The following is a 6,000-nucleotide window of genomic DNA, read 5'->3' as shown; positions in this document are numbered from 1 at the left end:
ATAATAACCTTAGGCTGCAATCGTATACACACATATCTGGGAGTAGATGCCATTGAACTCAGCGGGGCTTACTTCTGAGTTAACAAGCATATGATTGAGCTGTTAGTTCTCCTTGGTCTTGGTATATGTTTTTGTTTCAAAACTGGATGTGATGGGTTGGTTAATTTATGTTGATTCATGCTGCCTTTGTATTCTCTGTATAAACTCAATAAAAAGAATTATGATCCTTCAGGGTTGTTGTTGTTTTACTTTTTCCTAATTCACCAAATTGTATAACTGCTTTATTCTGAAGCACATGATGTAAGAAGGAATACAAAATATCAATAGATACCCATTCGTATTGGAGCGCCTTTCATTTTATCATCACAACCACCATGTGAGTTAGGATAGGCTTTTAGGTTGGGTTCAGACGATCACGGGGGTAAAAAAAGCCATCATTGCTTCTCCCCCTCTTGTGCGTCCTGCACATGGGGCCATCCTTTGCATAATTACCTGCGATGCAGGTATCCTACCGACAGCAAATAGCTTTGGGACAGAGCAGGGATCTGAGCCTTGCCTGCACCCCACCTTCACTACTAGGTAGGGTTGAAATGCTAGTCAGTTGACTGCCTGTTATTTGACTTCTGACAAATAGTGTCAAAAATTGCAAGAATACCACTATGCTATTTTTATTTCATTACAGTGTCATTTGTTAAGAGCAGGGTTAAGTGCAGCTTGCCCCTAGGCCTGCAGTAGTCAGGGGCAAACCTTGTAGCATAGCAAAGCTTCTCACACTGACTACAGCTATGACGGCAGGCATCTCTCATCAGTAAAATGAGCGAGACATCCATGAGAGAGGCCACTGTCTAGTGCAGCCTTCCCCAGCCAGGTGCCCTATAGATGTTTTGGGCTTGCACGCCCATCAGCCCCAGCCAGCATGACCAAAACATCTGGAGGGGACCAGGTTGGGAAAGCTTGGTCTAGTGGATAAAGTGTTGGACTGTGATCAGGGAGACCCAGGTTCAAACCTTGGCCACGAAGAGATCTGGGCCAGTCACACCCTCAGCCTCAGCTACCTCTCAGAACTGATGTGAGGGTAAAATGGGGGGGGGGACTATGTATAGCACCCTGAACTCCTTGGGGAGGGCAGAATTTTTTTTAATGTAATAAAATAAATACAATAATTCACTACAAATTTTAAGTTGCAATCATTTCACAATAATTAATTATTTGTTGTAATTAGCATGTGTATCAGATGTATTGCTGATTAACTTATTTGTTGTTCTCTAAATACACTTGACCATTATTTAACTGAGGCTGTATTTCCACGACAGTGGAAGGGAATACCAAATGAATACCAGAGTTTCCATGGAATCAGCATGGCTCCACACAGGGCTCCACGAAGGACTGCACTGCACCACTATAAGTCACTGACAGAAACGTACTTCTGGGTGGGGTTGGGGGATTGGAAGTGAGCATCATCAGACTGGCAGGGGCTGCTCAACCAATAAGAGAGGCTCCCCGCTTCAGGCTCTACTCCCCCTAATGGCAATCTCAGGAACAAACCTCATTGACCATAATGGGAGTTACTTCTGAGTAGACTTCCCGGACCAATGCCCCATTCCGCCCATTTTTCCCCCCTTTCCCTCTAAATGCCAGGCTACCACATTAGCAGGCACTCCTGAATAAATGCACTATCACGTGATAGCACAGATGCATGATAGTGCATTTTGGGGAACAAGCCTCATGGACTGCAACAGGAGTCAGCAGGGACCCTGAACTATCGTGCGATGGTGCAAATGCATGTTAGCGCTATTTCATGTTAGAGTGATAGCGAGATACTGACATAGAGGGTACGTATATTGATGGAAGATCTGTAAGACGTGGTAGACAGCGAGACCTGGGAAGCAACGTGCATGGAAGTACGTTGTTGAAGAAGGCGAGGAAGAACTAGGGCTTCCGTTAAGCATTGGGTACATTCTTGAAAAGGGGCCAGACTAGGGATGGCGGAGAATTTCTCCCCGAATCTTCGGGGGGCCGAGCACCAACGCATTCGGCCCCCCAAAATCGGCGGTGAAATTCTCCGCCACCCCCCCGCCACCCCCCGGGACGGGACTTACCTTTGGCGAATGTCCCTCCTGGCGGCGGGTCCCGGAGGCGGTTCGGCGGCGGTTCGGCGCCGGCAGGGGCGGCGGCCGGTCTCCCAACCGGCTGCCACTGCCGCCATTGCAAAAAAAAAAAAAGTAAAAAAACAATAACACACACCCGTGCATAGGCTACGTAACGATTTACGTAGCCTATCACGGCTAGATTTCCAAAGTCAGCCGTGATAGGCTACGTAAATCGTCACGTAGCCTATCACGGGTGACTTTGAAAAAAAAAAAAAAAAGCACGTACGCAAATGGTGGCGGCCCATGGGCGCCGCCATTTGCGTTCCTTATTTTGGCACGTCTAGTCTACGTAAAGATTTATGTAGACTACGGCGAAAATAAGGGCAACGCAAATAGTGTGCCCTTATTTTTGCTGTAGTCTACATAAATCTTTACGTAGACTAGATGTGCCAAAATAAGGAACGCACATGGCGGCGCCCAAGGGCCGCCGCCATTTGCGTACGCTTCTTTTTTTTTTCAAAGTCACCTGTGATAGGCTACATGACGATTTACGTAGCCTATCACGGCTGACTTTGGAAATCTAGCCGTGATAGGCTACGTAAATTGTTACGTAGCCTATGCACGGGTGTGTGTTATTGTTTTTTTACTTTAGTTTTTTTTTTTTTTTTGCAATGGCGGCAGTGGCAGCCGGTCGGGAGACCGGCCGCCGCCCCTGCCGGCGCCGAACCGCCGCCGAACCGCCTCCGGGACCCGCCGCCGGGAGGGACATTCGCCAAAGGTAAGTCCCGTCCCGGGGGGTAGCGGGGGGGGTGGCGGAGAATTTCACCGCCGATTTTGGGGGGCCGAATGCGTTGGTGCTCGGCCCCCCGAAGATTCGGGGAGAAATTCTCCGCCATCCCTAGTCTGGCCCCTTTTCAAGAATGTACCCAATGCTTAACGGAAGCCCTAGTTCTTCCTTGCCTTCTTCAACAACGTAAATCGTCACGTAGCCTATCACGGGTGACTTTGAAAGAGAAAAAAAAAGCGTACGCAAATGGCGGCGGCCCATGGGCGCCGCCATGTGCGTTCCTTATTTTGGCACATCTAGTCTACGTAAAGATTTATGTAGACTACAGCGAAAATAAGGGCACGCTATTTGCGTTGCCCTTATTTTCGCCGTAGTCTACATAAATCTTTACGTAGACTAGACGTGCCAAAATAAGGAACGCATATGGCGGCGCCCATCGGCCGCCACCATTTGCGTACGTGCTTTTTTTTTTTTTTCAAAGTCACCCGTGATAGGCTACGTGACGATTTACGTAGCCTATCACGGCTGACTTTGGAAATCTAGCCGTGATAGGCTACGTAAATCGTCACGTAGCCTATCACGGGGTCTTTTTTTTTTTTTTTTAACTTTTTGTTTCGTGGCCGGGGAGACGGGGCGCTTCTCCCCAGCCTGAATTTCGGCCGGGCGAGGCAGGAAGCCTCCCCCCCGGCCTGAATTTCGGCCGGGCAAGGCAGGAAGCCTCCCCCCCTTCGCCTGAACTTCGGGGGGAAAAGCAAAGTGCCTACCCCCCACCACGAAGCCAAGGTGCGAAAAGGTAAGTGATTTCGTACATCCCTAGGCCAGACAATCAAAAGAACCTTGAAACTGATGGCCTGTAGGTCAGAGAGGCAGGGAAGTTGCCAGCTCCAAACCCAAGAGATATTCCTATAGTTTTTGGAATTTCATTGAAGACAAATTCTTGCATCACCATAGCTCTATTGTGGGGAAAGCCAGAACTGGCAATTCTTTTTTCCATGTAACTCTTAAAAGTACAGGAGTTCTCTAATACCTGAAAATATTACAGGGCAGTGGGACCATGGGGCATCGTGAGGGGAAGGGACTGAATTCTCACAATTTGTGATGGAACAAATTGGGTTGAACCAACCATTCAAGTCTGCCATGGCAGGTGAGGGAAGGCAATCTCAGGGAAGGCTACACCAGGCAAGCTCTATCAGTGGATGCAACATCCTAACCTAACAGGTGCTAGCAGCATTGAGGTTTCCTATGTCTCCTTCCCTGTCTCCATGGTAGCGGCTGCTCTGCAGATGCCATAGATGGAGGACTGCAGAGCTCAACTAACAGCTAAGAGAACATTTAATCCACTCAGCAATTATTTTGCAGAACAAACCAGTTGTAGTGCCTTATAAATAAATAGACAATTGTTATGGGGGTTTCCCTCTGACTCTTGGGTGGCATTTCCTGTTACAGATTCCAGATTGTAAAGTTTTAAAGTCTCTTGTTTAGGACTCCTAGACGTTATTCCATTAAGAATAAACCAAAAATAATGGAGCTATTTCTTCTCAGTGGAGATGGTTGATTCCCCCCCGCCCAAGCTCCTTCGAATAACATTTACAGCAGCAATAGGCATGCCACTATAGGTGTGTTGTTGTTTTTAATTGTAGTCTGTTAAGAAGAACTTGGTGTACATTCTTAAGAGCAAGACTTCTGGCTTAAAGGTGAGGCTCAACCCAGTTATGGACTGGATGCTTCTGGGTTAGCCTTAGTTCTGAAAGAATTATTGATTCAATGATTTATAAACAAACAAAAAACTTGCCAGAGTTAAGACCAGAGTTAAGGTTTCTGAGGTTGGCTCAAGCTCCACATAGCCAGGGAATTAACTGACATGCCCCTGATCAGTGATGATGTTGTGCTGTGTTAAAAATTGTGCTTGCTTACAGCCTAAACTCCATGCACCCATGCTTTTCCTTGGTCATTCAGGCCCAAATCCAGATGGGGAGGATGAAGTGCCTGGGAGTTGTAGGATGGCACTGTTGATTGTCAAAATGTGGTCATGTCTACCATGTGCTCAGTCATGTGATCAAAACAAAGACCCTGTCACTGGAAGTGATGTCACCAGCTGTCAAAACAAAGGGCATGTGCTTGGTCATGTGATGGGAAATGATGGCTTTTGTCAATGACTGGAAATGATGTGCTTTTTGTGCAATCAGAAATGATGTATTTTGTGACGGCACATCAGCAGAAGTATCCAAGTGTCCAGAAATGACACTGTGTGCCTCAGAACCCCTGAAGTTATTTCTGCCCCCCTCCTGTGACTGGATGAACATCTTACCCCTCTGTGAACTTGCCCTATCAGCCTCTGGCCAACTGGAAGAGGTTTAGACCCTCACCCCAGTCCCATGTGGATGGAAATTGCCCCCATAGAGGACCATTTTCACCACCCTTCCCCACATTAGTCCAGCAGTAACAATTGACCCCTCTACAAACTCATTGTACTGCTATGGACCAATAGGATGTGGTTTTATAGCCCTGAGACACACATGAGCAGAGTGCCCAACAGGAACATGTACAAGGAATATGCCCAGGCATGTCCCACCATCGCTCTTCTGCGGTTGGCTGAAGAATATCATGTGACCTGCCCCTTGGCCAATAGGAAGAGGATTCAGACACACACACACACACACACACACACAGCATGGCCCACTACTAGGAAAGGGTGTGTAGTGCTTTCCAACATTCCCCAGGCCAAGGCCAGCTACCAGCAATAGTTGCCAATTTTAGGAAGGAGTGAACATGGAAACCCCCAGCACACCATGGAGGCCATTGGTGTTTTCCTTCCCAGCAGCACCCTTGAACATTCACACCAAAAAGAAGAAAAGCACATGTTGCTTACTGTTTCCCTCAGTAGACATCCAAATTATCCCTAGAAAGGAAGACATTGCTACAGCTCCTGAGAATATAAGAAAACAATGTTTTTCTACAGGGAGTTTACCTGTAGCCATATTTTCAGCAGGACAAGTTCCTGACCCTGAAGTAACATTTCTGGAAAACTGGAGGATGGATTGTGGCGAACAGTAGTCTGATACAGAGTGTGATTGTGGCTTTGGTCTGAAAATGCTGCCCCTAAAGGAAGAGAGCATGGATACT

This window comes from Heloderma suspectum, chromosome 3, assembly GCF_057233095.1.
Source record: "Heloderma suspectum isolate Gila_16-S chromosome 3, 16-S_ref, whole genome shotgun sequence".
NCBI lineage: Eukaryota > Metazoa > Chordata > Lepidosauria > Squamata > Helodermatidae > Heloderma > Heloderma suspectum.
Note: the sequence above shows the minus strand (reverse complement) of the source record.